This window comes from Peromyscus maniculatus, chromosome 4 (genome assembly GCF_049852395.1).
Source record: "Peromyscus maniculatus bairdii isolate BWxNUB_F1_BW_parent chromosome 4, HU_Pman_BW_mat_3.1, whole genome shotgun sequence".
Classification (NCBI taxonomy): Eukaryota; Metazoa; Chordata; class Mammalia; order Rodentia; family Cricetidae; genus Peromyscus; species Peromyscus maniculatus.
In genome coordinates, this window is record NC_134855.1 from 131,440,098 (window position 1) to 131,464,174 (window position 24,077).

Consider the following 24,077-nt stretch of genomic DNA (forward strand, 5'->3'; position numbering starts at 1 on the left):
CTGAAACTCCTCAATGGGTGGGGTGAGTGGCCTTCAAGCAAACCAGCTGTCAGTCATTGAAATTGCAGGAAAGGGCCCATGATGGAAACAGCGTACTATGGAAGTAAATAATGCAGGAAGTGCCTGCTATTCTTAGGGGTTAGGCAGGCCCCTCTGAGGAGGTAGGCTTGGAGAGGTGCCTTAAATGGCAGGTGCCCTGGAGCCAGCCATGCTAAGATCTGAGCAAAGAGCCTTCCAGGAAGCGGGAACAGCAGAGAGAGGCAAAAGCCCTACAGTGAGGTGGGGCCAGCAAGATAACTCAGCAAGCTGGTAAATGTACTTGCCACTAATCCGCATGACTTGAGTTTGATCCCCAGGACCCACATGGTCCACAGAGAGAACCAATTCCTGCAGTTTGTCCTCTGATCTCCACATGGCATGTCTCACTGCCCTCCCCAAAATAGATATGTAAATGTAATTTTAATTTTTTAAAACCAGACATAGTACTTTGAATCCCAGAACTTGGGAGGCAGAGACAGATGTATCTCTATGAATTTGAGGCCAGCCTGGCCTACAAAATGAGTTCTAGGACAGCCAGGGCTATGTAGAGAGAGACCCTGTCTTTTTTTTTGGGGGGGGGGTGTTTCGAGACAGGGTTTCTCTGTGTAGTTTTGGTGCCTATCACAGAGATCCGCCTGGCTCTGCCTCCCGAGTGCTGGGATTAAAGGCGTGCACCACCACCGCCCCGGCGAGAGACCCTGTCTTAAAAACAAACAAAACAAAAACAACAACAAAAAACAGAGTTCCAGAAGCTGGAGAGATGGCTCAGTGGTTAAGAGCACTGACTGCTCTTCCAGAGGACCTGGGTTCAATTCCCAGCACCCATAAGGCAGTTCACAACTGTCTGTAACTTCAAGATCTGACACTTTCACACAGATACATACAGGCAAAACACCAATGCACATAAAATAAAGATAAATTATTAAAAAAAAAAAAACAAGGGCTGGAGAGATGGCTCAGAGGTTAAGAGCACTGACTGCTCTTCCAGAGGTCCTGAGTTCAATTCCTAGCAACCACATGGTGGCTCACAACCATCTGTAATGAGATCTGGCTCCCTCTTCTGTATACATAATAAATAAATAAATCTTTAAAAAAAAAAAAAAAAAAACAGAGTTCCAGGACAGCCATTGCTACATAGAGAGACCCTGTCTCAAAAGACAATCAACCAAGCAAAACCCAAAACATTTCCCTAAAGCTCTTTAAGGAAAGAAGTTCCATCTTTTAGAAGCCACAATCGGTGAGCAGAGAGGGGTTGGAAAGCAGGAGTCTTGTTTGTCTTCTAACTGTATAGCCCGGGCTGGTCTGGAACTTGCTATTGGACTAGGCTGGTCTCGAACTCACAGAGATCCACCCACCTCTGTTTCTACCTCTGCCTCCTGAGTGCTGGGATTAAAGGTGTGTGCCACTGTGCCCAGAAGAAGGCAGGAGTATTGAGGTCCAGGGGGAATCTTTGGATTGTGTCCTAGATCCATAGGAGCTAGTTACAGACTGAGGTACAGAGGCACTGAGGAGAGGAAGGCTACAAGGTCAGAAGCCTGGCCTTCTCCACAGGGCCAGCTCCCCATCACCAGGCACATCCAGCCTCTTGCCCCAAGAGATGCTGTGAAGAGGCAGGAGATGGCTGAGTCCTGGGATGAGGATGGCCTTCTGCCATCCATGCCTGTCCCTGCTGCTGTAGAAACAGATCCCTGGACCTTTGGCCTGTTCCTGTCAGTGGCATCCTGTCCCAGAGAATGGAAGGTTGGGGCGTCTCCCCACATCCATGGCCCTGGGGCAACTGCTCCTCTCTTCCTCCCCTTCCAGATACCTGTCAAGGAGGCAAAAGAAGTTGCCCACCAGTCAAAGACTAGTGAAATGCCCTGTCCTTGTTTTAAGGTGCATTTATTTTTATTTTATGTATATGAGAGGTTTGCCTGTATGTATGTATGCATGTGTACCGGGTCCATGTAATGCCTGGAAGAGGCCAGAAGAGGGTGCTAGATCCCCTAGAACTGGAGTTACAGAAGGGTGTAAGCCTCTGTGTGTGCTGGGAACTGAACTCACATTCTCGGCAAGAGAAGCAAGTGCTCTTAACCTCTGAGGCATCTCTTCAGCCCCTGCCCTGGGTTTTTTGGTTTCTTTGTTTGTAGCTTGTTTGTTTGTTTGTTTGTTTGAACTGTTTGTCCAGATGTCCAAACCCCAGGCTTAACAGCACCTTCCAGTAGTGCTAGCAATGCATGAGGTCACTGAGCTCAGTAGACAGATGAACTGAATCGGAAAAAAGGAAAGAAGCTGGTCCACAGAACACCTAGCTTTGTCTAGCCTGGATCACCTGCCTGCCCTCGAGCTCTGCTGGGTCCAGGATGGCAGGAATATATATAGACAGTGGTCATGTGGCCCATAAGGCTGTCCTGGGAAGCTCCTGGCTTGGGGTATGAGCCAAGTGAGCCAGACTCTGACAGAGGCCCGCCCCCAACAGGGCTGGAGCAGCTAGTACCAGGCCTGGCACCACTCTATCAAGCCACCTCCATCTTAGTATCTCCCTGCCAGTTTGCCGAGCCACCTGGGCCCACAGTTGACTCAAGTATTTCTGGTCACTAATGGACCACTGGCTTTTCAGAGTGTTGACTCTGAACCCAAAATTGCAAGTGTAATACCCTCTACTCTCTACCCAGGATAAGGGTTGTGGGTTAATAAATAACTATTGGATGCGTGCATGCATAAAAGAGTGAATGAATGAAGTCGGACTGAGACCTACAGTGTTTAGTACCACCCTGTTCTTGTCGCACCATCAACATTGGTCGTTCTCCTGACATTGCTCTTGGTGACGTAAGTCCCTTGTCTGTAGGCTCAGTTTCGAATGCCAGTAAAATGGGGATATTGATGATAGTCTCCAGCTCACAGGGCTGTGTGCAAATGAGAAACTGCTCCTGATATTATTATGCCCACCGACCCTTCATTTGGACATTTGTTCTAATATCTTCTGTGTGTTAAACAGTCACGGGGTGTGGAAAATCAGTAGTAAGTGAGCTGGACACTGCTCAGCTTTCCTGACATTAAGCTGCCCACCCCATTTATTTAGACACAAAGATCTCAAGCTGGCCTCAAACTCACTGTGTATCTGAGGATAACCTTGAACTTCTTCCTGACTCCACTTTCCAATTGCTAGGATGATAGGTGTGTGCCACCACATCTAGTTTATGGGGTGCTAGGGATCAAACCCAGAACAATATGCATTACTCTCTGCTTATTTTTACTAAGGTACATTCCCAGGCTGAGACTCGTAGACTGAGATTTCAAACTCAAAGGCCATCAGTCGGGCGGGAGATCTGAGATGAAAATGCCTGGGAAACCCATGGGCCAGTAAGATGGAAGTCCCCAGGGCAAGGAACAGGAGAAGGGCGGTTAGGTCTCCACTTCTGCAGTGACCTGGGCTGCACCGTGTGGTACACAGTCAGGTGTACAAGCTCCGCCCACTTTCATGGTCCCCTGGGTCCAACAGCTACCTTTCCAGAAGTGAAAACTTAAGGCAACACTGAAACTATCATTCAGGGCTTTCATTGAAATATCACTTCCCTGGAGGAGCCCCCTCTGCCCTTTTGAAAAGTCCCCCAGGCACTCCATCCCCTGGCCTGCTTGGTCTGCCTTCCCAAACTCAGAAGCTCCCTCCACTGCGACACCTGCTCCTTCACTTGGAGGCATCTCACCCATTGGGATGTGTGTTCCAGAAGGACAGGGACTCAGTCCTGTCTACTACTGTCTAATCTCTGATGTTCACCATGGTGAAGAAATGAATGAAGCCAGCCAGTAGGGTGGCACACACCTGTAATCCCGGCATTTGGGATGCCCAAGTAGGACAACCTTGAGTTTGAGGCCAGCCTGAGCGACAGGGTGAGCACTTTGTCTCAAGCTCCCAGGAGGGAATGAAGCCGTAAGGAAACCCTAAGTGTGTGTACACACAGTGCACCTGTCTTCTAATGGAGACTTCTGATGCAATGGAGAAGTGAGGCCGGTGAGTCACTCCCCTTCATGCGGCCTCAGTTTCCTCATCTGTAGGATGGAGCCAGTGCCGGCTTGGCAGCTTTGTGAGATGCCATCCCACCATGGGGCAGATGGGTGTGCCATCAAGGTGACAGATGGAGCCCTCAGTGGGGGAGGCTGAGGAAGGGGGCCGGGAGGCTTCCTATAGGACACAAAGGAAGCTGACACTGGATCTGTCCCGTCACCTGAACTCACCAGTAATTTATTGATGCTGGACTCCGGCACCTAGCGGCATGCCAGGTCAGCGTCACAGAATGGGGTAGTGCCCTAGGGCTCTCCCTGCCTCACCCACAGCGGTCTGAGGTGCGGAGCATGGGTCTGCTTGGCACAGAGAAATTGTCTGGTGAGGCCCTCCCTCCACATCCCCCACTGTGTGCCAGGCATGGGGGAGATGGGTCCCTGCCTGCCTGAGTCACATCAGGTAGGATGGGTGTAATTGAACAAATGCTGAGATCTGCCCAGGGCCTGCCGGAACCTTATGTCATATGTGGCTCTGCTGATAATAGGTCAGAAAGTGACATCTTGGGGAGACTAAATGCTGTGCAGAACATCACACAGCCAACCAAGCAGGCTGCAGGAGAATTCACACCCAGCTCCGCCTGGCTTCAAAGCCCAAGTTTATTTGGCGTGGTTGGCTGAGGGGGGTGGAACAAATGGCCCCCAAGAGCTCCATGCCAGCCTGCTGGCACATCACGTGATCCTGGCTCTCAGGAGGAGAGCCATGAGTTTGAGGCCAGCCTGGGCTTCAGAAAGAGACTCTGTCCCAGAAAGGGGTCGGGGAGAAGGAGGAGGAGGAGGAGAAGGAAGGGACAGGGAAAGGGAATGGAGGGGAGACAATGGGAAAGGAGAGAAAAGTCGGTGTGCTCAAAGTAGAGATGACCTCCTGGTCCCTTGGGGGTGGGTGCAAGGAGCAGGGGCCGTGGGGTTCTGGCAGGGAAGTAGACAGAGAAACGGTGCCACTGAGACAGGTTATGACTTGGAATGGGGTCACGGCTTTTGAATGGGCTATGGCAGTGGTTCTCAACCTTCCTAAGGCCGGGAACCTTTAATACAGTTCTTCATGTTATGGAGACCCCCAACCATAAAGTTATTTCGTTGCTACTTCATGGCTGTAATTTTGTAACTGTTATGAATTGTAATGTAAATATCTGATATGCAGGAGACCTGATATTCGCCGGAAGGAGTCACGACCCACAGGCTGAGAACCTCTGGGGTGTGGAGAGCCATGGGAAGTGTTTGAGCCATGAGCCACTGTTTGCCCACACTTGGGGACTTGAAGGGGACAGCCAGTAGGTTGTTGGGATGTGGCCTTCAGCTCCGGCTTCACCTCCATCCACTCTCCTTAATCAGTCCATGGGCCTGCTGGGCTCCTTCTGAGCAGGACACCTCCATATTCTCCAAGGTCCCCTTCTCACTGGACTCACACCATCTCCCCAGATTTTGTGCCCTTGCTTCCAGGCCTGATTCCTTGAGGAACCCATTTCAGTCATGCCTTAGCCTCGGAGGTACAAGGTGAGAGCTGGACAAGGACTGTCCTCTAACCACACAGCAGCACCTCTGTGCACAGTGACCTGTCACTCTCCCCCCTGCCCTGCATGGCCTCCCATGTCCCTTGAGAAATGATTCCTTTCCCATCTTCCCGGCAGGTGCAGCTAAGGCAAGATGGACCTGAGCTTGGCCATTGAAAAACTCCCCGCTCAGCCGGGCGGCGGTGGCACACACCTTTAATCCCAGCACTTGGGAGGCAGAGCCAGGCGGATCTCTGTGAGTTCAAGGCCAGCCTGGTCTACAAAGTGAGTTCCAGGACAGGCACCAAAACTACACAGAGAAACCCTGTCTTGAAGGGAAAAAAAAAAAAAAAAAAAAAGAAAGAAAGGAAGGAAGGAAGAAAATCTCCCAGCTCCAAGTGATGGCTGACAGAACCCTAGGTTCAGCCATACTGAAGCCCTTTTTATATCCCTCCGTCCCTTGGGGCTGGGTTTCTTGCCGCCTGAAGAGCCCTGTCTCAGAGCCACGAAGCCCAGGGGCCTGTCCTATGTGACTAAACAGGTTTCCCTCCACTGCAGCCCCCAGAGTCTCTTTCTCAAATACAACCTCTGTTGTAGTCCAGAACACCAGGACCAAGTCCAGATTCCTTGGCATTCAAGGCCTCTTTCCTTACCCCACTGAGCTGGCTACACAGTGAGCTGTCGCCCTGACTATGGTTTGTATAGGCTGCTCCCCTCACTGGGGCCACTCTTCCTAGAGAATGCCTGTGCATCCTTCAGGACCCGGTGTGCCTCACTGTATCTGTTATGCTTTCACGCCCGCCCCCCAGAAAGGATGGAGCACTTCCGGCCTCCAGGCACCAAGCACCCAGCCAATCTCCTTCACCGCGAGAAGCACACAGTGTGGCTTGTGCTCAGCGGCCTGCCTTCCTCGGTGCGGCATCTTTTCTTGAGTCCCCTGCATGCTAAAAAACAGGTGTCCACGGAGTGGCTTACGAACAAGACATTCAGTCTGAGGTCATACCCCCACTCCAAGGTCTTGTTAGATAGGTTAGCTGGTCATCTCTCTAGTTAGCCAAGAATTTCTTCCACTTCAGACCTCCTGGGAGAGGAGGAAATCGAAGCTGGCCTAGCCCCCAGCTTGAGGTCATCTTGTCCAACTTCTCCACCTCAGAAGAGGGGAAGCCGAGGCCCAGAGAGAACAGACAATTGACAGAAAATCTAAGTCCTAGATCCAACCACCCTTCCCCTCAGCCGGTGCTCTCCCTTGAAACCCTTGGAAGCCTGTCATTCACCTATGCATGAAGATATTAAGAGTGAGGGCGCCGCAGCCAGCCTCCTCAACTCAAGCCCTACACCACCTCTGGCCAACCGTATGACCTTAACTGAACCGCTAAACCTGATAAAGTGGTGTGGGGAAAGCACTTGGTAGAGTGTCTGGCACACAGTAGGCCCTCAACAAATGATGCCAACCTCACCGTGACCCTGGCCTTCTCAGGCAATACTAAACACACATGTTCTTGGTCCCTTGAGACAAAGCTGTCAATGTTAGGTCCAGGACTTCAGATGTAGCAAGGCCCTGAATTCTAGCCCTCAGCATGATTTAAAAATCTGGTTCAGGTGGGCTTCCTCCCTGAGTCTGCACAGTCCCAGGCAGCAGACGGCCTCCTCCCTGAGGTGAAGAAGCTTAACGGCTTCTTCCTGCATTTTACCCCAGCTCTGAAACAGGCTTTGTGGGCTGGAACAGAGGAGACCACAGGGGAACGGAGGCCTTGGGCTCTCTGCTGGAGCTTGCTGCTGCCAGGCCCCTGGACAGTTGCCTCTCAGGAAGCGTTTGTCCTTGGGCTGTCCGGAAGGACATCATCCCTGGAGAGCTGCCTTCACCGCCCCACCACCCCACACGCCCACAGCCTTGCTCCAGGCTGGCGCTGGGAGGTCTCTCTGAGCCTCCTACCTCACAATTCGCCTCCCAGATGGAGAGTCAGTCACTATGAAGTGCATCACAGTGCTTCCCCACATCCCCAGCAAGGAAGATGGGCGCTTAGCAGCTAGGCAGATCTCAGGCGGCAGGAAGGACCACTCACTCACTACTTTGCCAGATGGCTATAACCTGGATCATGTGTGACCTAAGAGCCCTACAGTGGCAATCAGGAGGCTATGGTTACGTGTGTCACCCCTCCTTGCCTTTGTCTGTACATCCACAGACAGCAACTGTCATTTCTACTTGCCACAGCGGCCTGGGATGAGACGGTATGGTAAGGCTGGACACGGCAGTAGCCAAATAACTTCCCTAGGTCCCTCGTGCCCTCTTTGTGGAAGAAATTCCTAGGGATAGGCCGTGGTCTTGTGTTCACCCAAGGCCCTGGCTCAGGCAGGCACTTTACGAATGCCAACTGTCTCCCTCTTCTTGGGCGACTCCGGGGCGGAAAGGCCTGGGCCGTCGAGAAGCTAGGCGCTAACCCTGGGTCTCCTCCAGGCGTATTCTCAACCCGTCCATTTCCCTAGCCCAACAGAGGCACAGTTTCTCTATCTGTGCCGTGAGACATTTGGAAGCTGGCCAAGGCCCCTCCCCTCTTGGTCTGGAAACCCCTTTAGTGATCCAGCCAAGCTAGATCGGCTCACCTCTGCCATCCCTGAAGGTTTCAGATCTGCTGACCCTCCATTGTTGGCTGGAATTTCTCGGCTTCCTCCGACCTTAGGGCCTTTGCACAAGCATCCCCTCACCTCAGATCCATCTAGCTGTCTCCTGAGACTCAGGTTGACAGCTCTCAGCTTCACCTCCACTGCCTGCACAAGCCCCCAGACTCCCCACAGCTCACTCCGGACAGAGCCCTAGGTCCCAGCCACCCGAGCCTTCCCATGGCATCTGGGTTGATGATCCCTTGCTGTGAATTCTGAGAGCAACCGCTGACTCTGCCTCCTCCCATCCATGTCCCCAGTGTCAGCACTGGGCAGGTGATCGGCAAGCAGCTGGTGCTGAGCCAATGGATGGATGACCTCCTGACCTTTGGAGGCCATGCAGGGTCACCTCTGCTCACCAAGCGCTCCCTTTCAGTACCTGCGCAGAGGGCAGAGGGGAGCTGGCCTTGGGGTAGCAGAAAGGCCATTGAGAATCCACTGTGTCCCCACACTTCAGGGAGCAAAGAGCGATAGGCTCCTTCAGGAGGTAGGGCCACGATGGGCGGGATGTTTTCTGTGAAGGCTCCCACCCCTCTACTGCCTCGGCGCTTCCTGGCACGTCTTGGGGCTTGACAGAGTCCAAGGACTGCAGGACACACACATCAACTCTGTTTTGGGGTACACTGGTAGGAGGAAAACCACACAACAGGCCACAGCAGGGATGTGCAGGGCCTCAGGCGGGGAAGTCCGGTTGACAAGGGTGGAAAATGAAGCACAGGGGGGAACAGATGAACATTGGCAGCCAGGTCCCATTCTTGACTTCTGGGAGCTAAGGAAGGTCTTTGCCTTTGACCCAAGGGCCCCTGGCTTCAGATTACATCCCACCAAGGCCCTCACAGGAAATGCCCTCAAGGTCTGGGGAGCAGATGGAGACAGGCTGCTGGGTTTGAGCCTCAGCCTGCCACTCACTAGATGTATGTCTTGCTCAGTCTCTTTCACTCTTGGCCTGTTTCCTCATCTGTGAGACAAGAAATCTGGGCCAGCAAGTCATCAGGACACAGGCCTTAGAGCAGGAAGTAGCCAGAGACAGCCACACTCGGGCACTACCCTGCCCACCCAGCCAGAAACAGGAGCAACAGTTTCTTCATCCTGCACCACGGCCAAGGACTGTCAGCTCTTGACCTCATACCCCTGGGCCCACTAGACAGGACTGGAAAAGGCACTTCAAAGAATCCAGTGTTCCTTGGATGAGGTGGCACATACCCAGGATCCCAGCACCCCAGAGGCTGAGGAAGGAGGATCCCAGGTTCAAAGCCATCCTGGGCTGCAGTATGTTTTTGGAGCCCTCCGTGTGTGAACCAGGCCATTTGACTGAGCCAGCTCACCAGTGTGGAAGCCTGTGATCCATATGCCGCGGCTGTCAGCGGCAAAAGCGGCACGCACTGTGGCTCCTAGGATCACCTGGCTCTAAACGTCCAGGCGCTCAGGTGCACAAAAGTGTCGGCCCAGAGAGGGGTGGCCACCTGCCAGTGAGGCAAGGGAGGCCCAGGACCTGGAGAAGCGCAGGCAGAGCGTCTCTTCCTGGCTGGCCTCAGCTGGTCCTGCATGTCAGTCACGCCATGTGCCTTTTAGGGGCAGGTGCTGGCCCGGCTCTAAGGGAGCAGATCACCCAACACACATGAGTTATGGAAGCAAGATCAGAGCAAGGGAGGGACTCGCTGTAGCTCACCCAGGTCTGTGGGAAGCCTTCCTCTCAGGGTACCAGCACAGGGACCTCCATTCTGCACCTCCAGTAGGAAGTACCTGTGAGAGACCCCTAAAGGCAGGTGTGACTGCAGGGAGGGGGTATCAGGCACTTTCCCCCAGATCTCACCAGGTAAGAAAGAAGCAGAGAAGACCGAGCAGCCAGGAATCCCTGAGGGGGACATACAGACCCTCTTTTGGAATCAAGGGGACTAAGTCCTTCTTGCATATGGAGAAACAGCTGAAGTAAAAGGATATGTTACCTCTGGGACCACTGAGTTGGGAACAGACACATCCAAGTCCAGCCTGGGTAAGGGAAAAGGGACTGTGGTTGGCACAAGGAGCGGAAGGCCAGAGGGAGAGGAGGCTGAGACCCGGCTAGGTAAATGGCTTGTACTCTGGGCCAGAGTCATTTGAAATCATTGGTTTGGAAAGGTCTGGACACAGTCTGGCTAACCCAGTGCCGGTGCCTGCCTGCAACCTCAGCACAGGAGGCAGAGACAGTATGGGAGCTTGAGGCTGGTCAGGACTCCACAGCAGTACGTGTATGATATATACATATATATACATACATATACACATATACACATACACACACACACACATATATGAGAGGGGCGCTGCTGGGACTACCGGCCCTCAGGAGGCTAAGAGGGAAGTCCAAAGTCTTGGCAAAGGCACGGTCCTCTCCCCTCACCTCCAGACTCACTTGTCACACCCCACCACCACCCTGCATTGCCTCAGAGGCTGTTGGGCTTCTTGGCAAGATGTGTTTACACCTGACTCCCTAATCCCACCTAGAGCTCCCCAGGTCGGTGAGCACAGCTAAGGCCGCCTGTCCCTTGGCTGGAGCCTCATCCATACCTGACCCTGCCTTGACAGCAGATCCACCCACAAATGCTTTTGACCGTCTGCTACCTCTATTTGAAGCCCCGGGACAGCAGCTTCTGCCCCTCTTGTCTCTTCTGACCCCCAGCTGGCCCCACAGTGACTCACTATATCCTGAAGGAGACCTCTAAAATGAATCACACGGACAGCTCCCTGCTCCCAAGTCCCCTGTGTCTCTACCTCCCTCAGAATAAAGTTACCCCCGCCCCTCGGTCCTTGGGGCTTTCGTGCTCTGGCCTCCTGCCCTGCATGGCCTTCACCCCCCAGCCTCCCACCCTCACAGCCTGCATCGCAGCCCAGCTCTGTGGCTCTCCTGCCTCTAGGCGTTTGCACGTGGCATCCTCGGCTTGGCATGCTCTTCCCTAGGCGGCTGCAAGGCCAGTGCTCTGTCATACCTGCATGTCAGTCAGCCACTATCATCTTCTCAGGAGGCCTCCCTGACTTCCGCATGGCAAGCCTGGGGTGGGAGGCGGGCCTCAGCAGAGCAGCGCCTGCCTAGAATGCACCAGGCTCTGGGTCCCCTTCCCTGTGCATCATACAAATCTTTCTGGAAGATTCCACGTTGCTTTCTAAAATGTTATTTAGTTGACATATTCATCCCGGCTTTCTCAACTCACACACCCCGAAGAATTTTAGCTTCTTGAGAACAAAAGTCTTTGAATCAGTTGGTAACTCCATGTTGCTCAGCTCCACCAAACCCTGAGGGTCTCCTAGGAGCTAGAGGAGGACCGTTGAGTCTCCTCTCACACAAGGAACTGGAGGTTGGGGGGCGGGGGATTTACATGAAGTCACCAGACCAGGATACAGTTAGGCAGGCTCTAGACCCCAGGCGCAGCCTCCCACAGTCCTGCCTGGCCCAGTGGCTCCGGATGGGCAGGGATCAACTCTAAGCAGCATGTGGCCAGGGCCCAGAGCAGCCTAGCAGCAGCAGGGACAGACACCAATGAGAAGGCAGCGGAGAGTGCAGACCCACAGTTCTGGGTGGTGCAAGAGCGCATTGGGAAAGGCCAGCACTCTGCTGGCCTCTTCGTCGTCGCCCAGGCCTCAGTGACAAAGGAAGTCAGCAGGACTGAAAATAAGTCTGCATTTTGGGAAGTGAAAGTGGGTGCTGAGGAGGCTCGGGCAGAGGAAAACGTGGGCCTCCTAGAGAGGCCAGGGATGTGAGCGGCGGCGGCGTTGCCCCTGGGCCCCGGGACGGTAGTGCTGAGGCTGGGGAGAGACTCTGTCCTGGCCCCTATCGCTTCAGCTTGCCGAGCCTTTGTTTTCTTATCTGCGAAGTGCCTAACGTGACTCCTGCCTCACTGGGGCCCAGGAAGACACCGAGACCAGACCCTCAAGCTGAGGCTCCCAGATCTGCCTTGGCGCCTCCTCCTCCAGGGAGCCCCCTGGTCTCTAGGCAGAAAAAGAGTCTCCCTCCCAGGATTCCCAGCTCCTCAAAAATTCTCATGCTTTCTCTTTCATGTGTCTTCCACAAGACGAGCTGAGATCCCTTTTGGGTCTTCACGGTGTCCTGAAGACACAGCTTACAGGAAGTATCCCACACTGGGTCCCAACAGGGGACGTGAGGGCAGACACTGACAGATGTCCTCAAAGCAGCCAGTCCCTGCCCCTAGGGGGTCAGCCTGGATTTGTGGTAAGAGGAGGGTACCAAGGGTAGGGTTCATGTTTCCCTGGCCTAAGGTTATTCGTTTTCAAAATGGACGCATTTGGAAACGAGACATAACAGCTTCTCTATCCCAGGTCAATGAGACATGTATCACACAAACCACCATCTCAGGCCCGCCAGAGTGTCTCAGCGGGGCCCTGCTCTGTTGGGAAGCTAGCTTTAGAGCAGGAAACTTCTCCGGTATAGCTGGGAACTCCTCACCTACCAAAGTCAGAAAGCTCTGAGGAAGGTCGATGCCAGCTATCTGCAGGGGTCCAGATATCATCCAGGCTTCCAAAAGGCTAGGCCACTTGCCTACAACAAATTAAGTCCAAGCAGGGAGGGTACCCAGCCTTCTTGACTTCCCATGCCAGGATGCAGACATGCCATCTGCTCTGAGGAAGCCGCTGGAAGCTAGTGCAGGGTGTGTCTTCAGAGCACAGCTGACATCTAGAACGCCTCATGCTAACAACAGGGCAGCTTCTGATGGGGGTGAGCAGGCAAGGGTCTGTCAGGACACTCTCCTCCCTTCCTGGAGTCCCCGCCCGCCCTTACCAGTTCTTAAGGGCTCCTGGTGTCTCTAGGAGACTTCAAGGCAGGGAACCAACCCAGAGCTGAGGGCCCACACGGCTCTGAGAGCTCCAGGCCTGCCCTCTTGTAGGCTCCAGTACCCTCTGGGCACTCAGAGAGGTGGGAAGGGTTATCATACCCTCACCTGAAACTTTGCTCTGGTGAGTCTCTCCTCACAGACGGAGAGAGCCTTTCACCTGACAGACGAGACTCAGCATCTGAAGGCAGCTCCTCTGTAGGCTCGCAGCCCCAGGAGAGAACAAAAGACCCGTCATCTCCCACTGCCTCATCCTTGACAGCTTAACACCAATCTCCAACTTGGCCTGCTCTGTGAACTGACTAATCTGACCAACCTCTGACAAACAGGCAAGTCCACCTGTGGCAAGCAGGTGTAGGAGATCTGAGGGGACTCACCCTCGCGGCTTGGCTGTGTGACCCTGGCGAGAAGAAGTGACATCTCTGGGCTGTAGGTTTGGGTCTGTGAAGTGAGGAGTGTGGCTAACTGCCCGGCCTCTGTTCCTCTGCCCTCTTCCGTTCCTTTCTGAGCACCTTCCCCCGGCAGCTTGAGTTTCTTGTGTTGATACTGACATCCTGAGCTCCCAAAGCCACTCCTTCAGGCTTTTCAGTGTCCCTTCAGCTCTACCTACTCCCTTCACCTTCTGAGTCTCCCCTGGGCACTTGCAGGGCCCCTCAGATATCAGCTCTTTATTTTACACATAATGGCGGTGGTTAGTCCTTTCCGGGAGCATAGGGGCTTCTGTCCTGGGTCCTGGCCCATCGTGGGACTTGTGGTCTACTAGCTAGTGCCTAGGGCCAAGGCCATTCAGCAGAGGTGTGAGTGGCCGGGACTGACTGTTCAGCTCTCAGTGTGTCACCCCCACCCCTCACCTCACCCCGGCCAGCCCCTGGCTCTCGGAAGCTTCACCCGGTCTCCTGCCTTCCAATGGCCTTGTCCTCTGTGATCCATGGTGCCGGGGTCCTCGGGATGACGTTCCCAGGCCCTCCGTGGTCTGGAAGCCCTGCCTTCCGGCGGGTTCACCACCCCCATGAGGAGCCGTTTCTCCAACAGGTGCTTTGAGCCCAGGCTCAACCTCAACCTCAACCCATCACAGTGCTCTGTGGGTCCACCCCAGGAGCTCCGGGGCCAGCCTGAGCTCCTGTAATGACCCCCCCATTCACATCGACAGCAACCCCAGACTCTCGCTACGTTCAGGGTGCCAAGAATGGAGCAAAGAAAGAAACCTGTGACCTTCTTCCCAGGCACACTGGAGGGAGGGAGGGAGTTCCTCCCAGGCTTCTGCCCTGCTACAGTTCTGCCTCACTGCCCCCAGCTACAGGCCCCACCCCTCTGTCTTGTCTGTCTCCTCCCCTAGCACATGCCCTCCGAAGGGCAGGCAGGGGCTGCTTGTTCTGTCCTCTGTTCTGTCCCCAGCACCGAGGACAGTGCCAGGCAGAGGAAACCTTGGTTGAAGAGAGGAATGGAATCCTTGCATGCACAGCAGAGGAGACGCAACAGCAGCCACTTCAGTGTTAAACCGGGTGATCGCGGAGCCTCTCCAAGGAGGTGGCATGGCAGAGGCCCAGCGACTTGTTCGAGCGAGGAATGTTCTGGTACAGGAGGCAATCGGTGCAAAGGCCCTGATGCCTGGCTCAGCCTGGACTGTGGGAGCTCACTCAGCAGCAGTGGTGGGAGCTGAACCGTTCAGTGGAGGCCAGAGTGGGCAGAGCCAGGCTCTGTGGAAAGGGGGTTGAGCCTTTTTTCTGGAGAGTAAACTGAGGCCGGGGGAAGCTAAGTGCCACAAAACAAGGGTCAGAGGTCTGGCCAGACCGGGGGCTGCTGGGATGTGGGGCCAGAGACTCAAGGCTCCTCACCCCAGGGGGCCCCATGACTCTGCTCATTAATAGCTAACCAGGGTGGGGCCCTGCTGGGCTAAGAATGGGCTGAGCCCTGAGCCTTTGGGGCAAAGCCTGGTAACAAGTGAGGGGATGGCCTCCTCCCCTTGTGTCGTACCATCTTGTCCTTTGAGCAGGGCCGTTGCCATCAGAGGATGTACAATTTTATAGTCATGCAGACTGGCTAGGATATCACCAGCCAAGGACACAGAGACACATGGCAAAGTGTAGGCTAGTTAGGCCACTTAGAACCTTCCCAGGGTTATGTCACAAGTAGGCTCCCGGAGTCCTCCCCTCCTCAGCTTCCCCACAGCCCTTCAGGACCCCCCTACTTATAGCCAACCATGTTCACCCCTTCTCTCCATGAGGCCTTTACCCTGGCTAGTCCCTGTGCCAGAGACTCGTGTCCCTGGTCCTCAGGTTTGGGCAGCAATCCTCAAAGCCCTGACCACCTGTCACACAGGCCTGTCCCGAGGCCTTGCTCTCCATCACAGGGCTCTTTCAGGTCTCTTGGGGGCCTTAACAAAAGTGAACCACTTCATGACTGCTGGCCCACCTGTTCTAGGTGCCCTGACCTCTTTGGGATGTAAGCACCCCCATGATCTTGTTCCCTGGAGTCTCCCCAGGGCCTTGCAGACAATAGATAAGCAATAAACATTTGTGGAATCTCAGCGTCTACCCCTCTGTATGTAGAGGCTGCGGTTGGAGTTCAGAGAGGATAAGTCACTTGCTTAAGGTCACACAGCAAACGAGAGTGTCAGCCAGGGCCCAGCTCGGCTCACCTGACTACACCCAGTGCTCTTTTAACTATTTCATTCTGAGGGCTCAGCCAGACCCACACTCAACATGACCTCCACCCGCAAGCCCAATGCTAGAGAGAAGGAAGAAGAGATTAGGAAAGGCAGGCAGAACAAACGGAAGAGAGGAAGTATGAGAAATGAATGGCTCCTCGGGACTCCCCTGTTCCCATCTGACAGACCAGCAAAGTTGGGCATGTAGTCTGGGGTCTCTGGGCCTCCAGAACCCCCAGCCCCCCCCCTCCTGTCTTGCCTTCTCCGGTCTGAGCTGGAAGGGGTTAAGTTTTGTGCTTGGCTCCTGCCTTGCTGTGGACCGTGGCTGGGACAGAACATCTGTCTGTTGCTATGGTTGCCGTACACTTGAAGGGGATGGCTGGATAATTATGGCAATGCCGCCGAGTGAGGGAGCTGATGCCCGGAATTGGCTCAGACCCTTGCCCACCCGGTGCAGCAGCAGGCCTCAGGTCCATCCTCTGGGCCATGGAGGAGTCAGATAGAACCTCCTTGGTCTTTGCACCATGAGTAGGCCTGGCCACAGGACCCTGGGGAAACCGTGAGCAGGACAGACACTGTGGCCTTGGGCACCAGAATGTGGGCAGTGAGCCTGCTGCCATGGGGGAGGAGGGCTCTGATAACGCCCCGGTGCGTCTGTGTGTCCTCCCCCTGGGGAGAAATCCTGCATTCAGTCCCTGGTCCCAGAAGTTCCCTGGAGTCTGGGGATAGAAGACACTGCCCGCCTCCATCCTGGTTTTGCTCAGCCTGCTTACTAGGTGACATGATGGACCCTCAGGCTCTATGAATGGAGGACCCAGTTCTGTGTGGGACGGAATAATGTGTCTCCAATCTGGCTCCTTGGATAGCTTGTTTACCCTGAGCTGCTGGACATTGGTCTGCATCACATGGTTTGTGCTGGGAGCAGGCAGAGGGGTTTGTTAGCCTGAGGTTCACACCCACAGATGAACTCCTAGGCAGACACTGAGCTTCTGAAGTCTCTAGGCTGTCCCAGCAGCCCCAGATGTGAGACAAAACCCAGTACAGTCCCCAAGGTCACCCCTAAGCTTCCTGACTCTTCCCCCATGGCACTGCCCACTCCTCCTGGCAACTTCTCTCCTCTCCTCCCACCTGCCTCCCTCACAGAACAATCGCCACAGAGCCGGGCACAAGCCTGGCGACGCTTTGCTCAGCCTTCCCCTTTAACTGCAAGGAGGAGGCTGTCTTCAGTCTTTCTCACTGCTTTGGCATGGAGATTCTAGAGACCCGGGCGAGGAAGCCATCTTCCTATCTTTCTCTGTTGGCAAGAAACCCAGCCTAGAGGTGCCAAGTGGGTCCACTCTGGACACGAACTCCTTTTCTGATTCCCGGCCCTTAAAGGTGACCTATTTGAAAGCCAAGAGAAACTCTGACTCCTCAGCCCTGCACAGATGTGTTGACCTGCACACTCATTCACAGATGCATCCACTCTGCATGCTCTGCCAGGCCCTGTGTGGAGCGAAAGTGGAGCCCTGCCCTGAATCTGCCCATGCAGAGGCCCAGGCACATCTACTACCAGTGCACACGGCCTGAATCAGAAAATATGGATTTCTAGCTGCCAGCACCTCCTGCGCTTCCCACTGGCCTGGGATGGGCAGGGTAGGGGCCACACCCTCGAGTCACAGTCGAGGAAAGGAGACTACTCAGTGATTAGGGGACACTCAAGGTCACACAGCTATGTCCCACGAGGAGCAGGCCTTGGCGCCTGAGACTGCTGTACCTCACACAGAAGGCTGCCTGCCCGGCGTGGGATGGCTTTGGCCTTGATGGATGGTCCCAGTTTGCACTCCTCAGAGTCTGGCAAACTGAATTACTGGTCACCCCAGCTCAGGGGCTGCACAGTCAGGTCGTACTGCTTAGTGTGGGCTCCAGGCACTTCCCTGTCCTGCTCTGAGCTTCACTCAGCATGGTGGGGTTCCCAGGCTGCCCTAGTAGGTTGGAGCCGTTCTGTCTAAGTCAGGGGAGACACCAGGCCTGCCCTGTTCTAATCCTCAGGGACTCTGGGCTGGGCAGGAAGACGCAAGTCCTCTTTAAACGGGCGAGCTTCAGCCACAGCCCAACTCCACATACTGAAGGGGGTACTGTGAACATGAATCAGCATCCCAGGACCCTTAGAACATCACAGAGGCGTGTCCCCAGCCAGTCACTCCTGTGGCTGTGGGATGGATGGGGAGGGACCAGATGGAATGTCTGCAAGGAAGGACTTATAAGGGACAGAAGCCAGTCCCCTCCCAGATGCAGGCCCTCCTTAGGGATCTGCAGGAGCTGGGCATAGCTTTGAAGACACTTGCCAAAGGCCTGCAGGAGGAGACACAAGGCTCTCTGGTAGTAGACATGATCCTTCTGCTGCTGAGCCTTGAGCTGCTTTGGGTCTCTTGGGACAATGGTCCAGCCTCAGTGAGCTGTAAGTGCCAACCCTAATGGGCTCTTTGCACCCCTGATACCGATCCCCATTTTGAGTCACTCTCTGATAAAGATTTGGGATATAAACTATGGGGCTGGAAAGAAGGCTTAGCTGTTAAGAACACAGACTGCTCTTGCAGAAGACACAGGTTCAGTTCTCAGCACCCACACAACAGCTCACAACTGCCTGTAACTCCAGTTCCAGGGGACCCAATGCCCTCTTCTGGCTCCCGTGAGTACTCTACGCATTTGGTGCAGACATACATGCAGACATAACACCCATACACATAAATCAAAAATAAATATTTTTATAAATTAGCCCCCGCCCCGCTCCTCTGCCTCAGTTTCCCCTGGAACTCCTTCCTTTCATCCACAGTCTCTCAAAACAGAGTTCATGAACCTCATCTCTCACCATCCCCATCTCTTCCAGCTCCGCCACTAATCATCCAGGCCATGCTACACATCTACAATGCTCTTGCCCACCTCCCAGGCTTGGCACACTATTCCACCACCTACCCAAGTCCCATAATCAGGCCTCCCTGAGATGTCCACTCCAACTTCAGCTCAGTAGCCAATTCCTTAAGGAAGTCCTCAGGACCCCAGCCTGGACCAGGCCCCCACCATGTACACCCTTATGCCACCCACACCTTTACAGTATTCCTGAAACAGCACAGGCGTGTGTAGGCGGCTGACACCATCTGTCCCCTTGCTGTGTGGACCTGCACAAGCCCAGGCTCTGTCTGTCTCATTCCTCATTAGGCCCCTGGAACCTAGCACAGGGGTAGACCCACAGTTAGGCACAGTGAGTATTTGTTGACTGAATGAACAAAAGAATAGATAGAAGGATGGGCAGATGGAAACAAGCAGGAGCCAGAAGGTGAAGGCTGAGGTGAAATATGTTGTCTCTGGGTGACTGGATCCGGTGGGGGTAGCATCTGGGAGGAGTCTGAAGGCAGGGATGGAACCTTTGGGTGTCCAGGCAGAGGACTTTGGCAATGGCCTACCTGGACTAGCACACACCTGCTATATTCAAGGAATAGGAGGGAGCCTGGAGGAGTCTGGAGCCACAGGCTGGGGAGGTTAGACAGCCAGACTCAGCCTGTGGCTCTTGGAGCTTGTCCCTGGAGTGACGGGGGAACTTTCTCAGGGCCCTGGGCAAAGCAGCGGCTCAAACAGGTTTTCTTCTCGGACATCCCAAGCTTAGCGGGGCCTGGCAGCTTTGGTTCCTGATGTGCCACACTGGAGCATCAGCCACTTTGTGCCTGACCTGCTAGCACCCTCTAGCAGCCGAAGCGATGCCTCGAAGCTGCTTGTGTCCTTCCTTCTCCTCAGAACCTTCCTGTGGCTGCACGGAGACTCGGAACCTTCATGGAAGGGTCCAGACCCATCCAGGCTATCTCTCCTCAACCCCAGGAGCCCCTGGCCAGAGGAATCCCGTTGGATAAGCCATTCACACAATGGAGGACAGAGCAGTGTCCTTGGCCTGTATACACTAGACTCCAGCAGTCTCCGGGGGACGGCATCTTCCTGGTTTCTAGAAGAAGGGAATAAAAACCTCTATCCTGAGTCCCATTGAGGATGCTGTCTCAACGCTGCCACCTCCCAGTCTTCCTTTCCACACAGCCTCTCCAGCATCCAGGCCTTGTCTGTTGAGCTCCTCAGAATCTGATCCAGAATGAGCTTTGCAGGGGTGGGCCCTGGGTTGGGTCTGTCTGTCCCACCCATATACTCTGATGCCCAAATCTCCCCATAAATGGATGCTTCACTCTTACAGATGAGGGAAACTGGATCAGAGGGGGTGGTGACTGATCCAGAGACACTTAGCTACATCTGTGTATACCCATTTGTATATACAGTACTGCCCAAACTGGAAGCTAATGTTTCTGAGTCTAAATTTGAGTCCACTGGACTCCGTTCATGTCCACAACAGGCTGAGGCCCAGGGCAGGTAGGTGGGCAGTGCAGTGGCCGGAGTACATAGGTCCCTAGAAGTGTCTCACTGGAACTTCACCCTGGGCCTGTTGGACATGAAGCTGATGGGCAATCTTGACAGGCAGCAGCTCTGGGAAGGAGTAGATTGCCCTGAAACTGGAAAGAGAATCTGTAGCTACTGAATCCATCCTTTCTGTCAAGGTTCTAGTAAATCCCTAAGAAGCCCCAGGCTGGGTAGTTCAGGGAATCATGGCTACATTGTATCCCTGGGATATGTCCCTTAATACTCAGCTCCCCAGATGTTCCTTAAAGATCAAAGTTTCCTGAGTTTTCCCAGTCATCACCTCAGCTGGGGCGGAACACTTGATGGGAACACATATTACCAACCCAGAGAACGCGGTTCTCATGAAATTGTACATGTAGGAATAAACTGTCAAGACATACTGCAGGGCTGCCGGATGGTTAATAATTCAATGTGTTCACCAGGACAATTCAGGATTTTAAAAACATTTCCTTGGGATTGCTGTTCCAAATACTGTTAATGGCCAGGAACCATCTCAAAGTGCTGGATAGCCATTAATGGGCCAGCCTGGGTGGGGCTTAGGGTGGAGGCAGAAGCCAGGGACCCACAACCCATAACTTGCTGTGGTATTCAGGTAAAGCCTAACTCTCCAGCAAAATGCCATGAATGCCACCCACCACACTTTTGTCATGGTCCCCACGAAGGGAAGTGAGGACCTCAGAGCCCAAAAAGGGCAAGAATTCAGCCTCAGACTGTATACAGCTAGAAACTGGGCGTCAAATGAGGTCTCAAGCTGGGGTGCATTAAATGTCAATGGCTATATGCTGACTTGGGCAAAGAGTACCCCCACATGCACATGTGAATTTCTTCATCTGTGGCACTGTTTATTTGTTCAGAGAACAAATATTTACAGAGTTTTTGTCTAATATCCTGAAGTTGTACGGCTGGGGTATGGCTAAGTGGTAGGACGCCTGTCTAGACTATGGGAGGCATCCAGTTTGATATCCAGCATCTCTCCACACTCTTACATGTGCACGCATGCGTGTGTACACACACACACACACACACACACACACACACACACACACACACACACACACACACAGGTGCTGGGATGGAACATTACCAAGACATTCTGAGTGCTTATTGTATGGATCCCTAACAAATACAACCCATCACAAATGGTAATCAGCATTAACAGGGAAAATAAGGGACAATAAAGAGACAGGTGGGATGCTGGGTATTTGAGCCAAGATAATCACAGGAGCTTGTCTGGGCAGGTGACAGTTGAATAGAGACCTGAGAGGGAGAGAGATAGTCAGGAGGGTAAAGAGGTGCAAAGGCCCTGGGGTGGGCCTGTCCTGCAGTGCTGGCTGGCAGCCAGAGGCCAGCAGGGGGTGTGGGGGCTGGCTAGGGGGAGGCGAGTGTCTAAGTCACTCACATCCCTGGGAGTGATGGGAATTACCTAGGGGGTGGGGTGGGGTGCAAGGCTATGTTGTACAGTGGTGGATGTTGTTGTTGTTTTTCAGGGCTGAGGACCGAACCCTGGGCCTTGTGCTTGCTAGGCAAGCGCTCTACCACTGAGCTAAATCCCCGACCCATTTTTTTTGGTTTTTGGAGGGTTTTTTTTGTTTGTTTGTTTGTTTTTGAGACAGGGTCTATCTCTACATAGCCCTGGCTGTCCTGGAACTCACTATACAGACTAGGCTGGCCTGGAACTCACAGAGATGAGTTCCTGCCTCTTCTTCCTGATGCTGGGACTAAAGGTATGTTCCATCATGCTCAGGTTTTGTTTGTTTGTTTGTTTGTTTTGTTTTAAGATCCTTTTAGGCTGAGGCTGTAGCTCAGTTGGTAGAGTGCTTGCCCACATGCTTGAAGCCCTGGGTTCAATTCTTAGCACCACATCAACTGGGCATGATGGCATACACCTGCAATCTTAGAACTAAGGAGGTAGAGGCAGGAGGATCAGAAATTCAAAGTCATCTGTGGCTACATAGGGAGTTAGAGGCCAGCCTGAGCCTGTCTCGTTATTTATTAAAATAGAATAAAATAAAAAGAGCCTTTAAAACTGGTTCAATGTACATGCCTGTGACCTTAGCACTTGGGAGGCTGCAGCAGTGAGCTGTTTTTTCTTGTCTTTTTAACATAGAGTCTCCTGTAGCCCAGACTGACCTCAGACCTGGTAGGTGGCCAAGGACGACCTTGGGCTTCAGATCCTCTGGCCTCTACTTTCCCAGGGTCGGGAGTACAGTGGTATGCCACCACCCTCCATGTGTGTGATGCTGGAGATTGAACCAGGGTTTCAATCATGCTACGCAAGCTCTCTACCAATTGAGCTTCATCCTCAATCCTGTGGGTTCCAAGTTTGAGTCACAGGCTACATGGTGGGTTCAAGGCCATCCTGAACAATATAAAACCAGTAATAAATACATAAGGCTGGGGCTGCTATAGCTCAATTATAGAATGCTTGCTAGGTAAGCACAAGGCACTGTGTGCAACCTGTGGCACCATGAAACAAACAAACAGCAAAATAATAAAACAAAAATTAAAAAAATTCCTTAATAAATAAATGAAAAAAAAAAACCTTAAAAAGTCTCTAGGATTAACCAGTAAAGTAGAAAAAGAAACAAAAAAAATTAAACAACAAAAATCCACCCCAGGGTAAAACCATATGTACAGTAGGCTGTCACTGTCCTTCTCCCCTCCTCTCCCCTCCTCTCCCCTCCTCTCCCCTCCTCTCCCCTCCTCTCCCCTCCTCTCCCCTCCTCTCCCCTCCTCTCCCCTCCTCTCCCCTCCTCTCCCCTCCTCTCCCCTCCTCTCCCCTCCCCTCTCCCTCTTGAGACAGTCTTCCTGGGCAGCCCAGGCTTGCTTCAAACTGGAGAGCCTCCTGTTTCAGGCTCGTGAGCTAGATTTACAGGTGCACGTCACCACACCAAAAATTACTGTCTACTTACGGGAGGGAGGGAGGGAGGGAGGGAGGGAGGGAGGGAGGGAGGGAGGGAGGGAGGAGGAGACACAATGTGCAACAGCTCAGGTGTGGAGAAAACTGGCTCTGGTGAATGAAGATGGTAGGAACAGTGCCTGCCTACCAGGAACACACACACATGGGCTCACACATACCCACTCTCACACACACTCACACTCACTCCCACATTCACACACTTGCTCCCACACTCTTACAGACTTTCTTCTCTCTGCATTTTGTCTTGCACCTTTTAAATTTTGAGCTAGGCGAATCTGTTACCTATACAAAAATCAGCTACTTTTCTGGAAGCAAGTGATTCTTATCAAGGAAGGGGAGGGCATTCGGGTGCCTCCTCATCCAGGAGGACCCTTAGGAACAGGCAGCCAGGGAGCCAAGACTGAGGAGCAGCGAGCTGCCCCACAGGAGTCGGGGAGGCTGTGGCAGAAGGAGGAACAGTAAGAGCAGATATTCGGGGTGGATGGTGCATGGGGGTACCCACCTGCCACCCAGCACTCGGCAGAGGGTCAAGGGTTCTAGGACAGCCTGGGCTATGTAATGAGACCTTGCTGGAACAATAACAGTGGCTGGACTAAAAGGCAGATCCCGGGTTCCTATAGGAATGACAGCCAGCCCTGGAGGGATTTGAGGGATGGTCCCATCCAAGAATCCTGGGGTATTCTGGAAAAAGATGTAGGTCATGTAGCCAAAAGCCGGACTTTGTGTCCTAGCTGGGCCGCTTCATAAGCATGGACTGTCTGCCTCCTCAGAACAAGGTCACAGGGAGACAGGGCTCCCAAAGCTGGCAGAGTACGGTGTCAAGATCAGCAGCCCCACTACTCCGGTTGGAGACAGGCCAGGGCAGCTGAGGCTACAGGGAAAGGCAGGGCCGAGAGGCCAAGAGAGCAGGCTTGCCTCGGCTGCCCATGCCCCACAGTCCTGACTCTGGCCCCCTGGGCCTCAGCCATCTGGCTAGGCGGGCTCTGCTCTGGGTGCCCATCTGGACGCCGAGCTGACAGTACATTAGG

At 53.6% G+C, this 24,077-nt stretch overlaps 1 long non-coding RNA gene across 1 annotated transcript; it reads left to right on the plus strand.

Annotated features, from left to right (window-relative positions):
* Window positions 1-7,542: 7,542 nt before the first annotated feature.
* LOC143273036 (uncharacterized) lies at window positions 7,543-19,700 on the plus strand. Its single transcript, XR_013050882.1, has 3 exons — window positions 7,543-7,796; window positions 13,178-13,377; window positions 19,467-19,700. It is a non-coding gene; the product is annotated as an uncharacterized LOC143273036 (long non-coding RNA).
* Window positions 19,701-24,077: the final 4,377 nt, after the last annotated feature.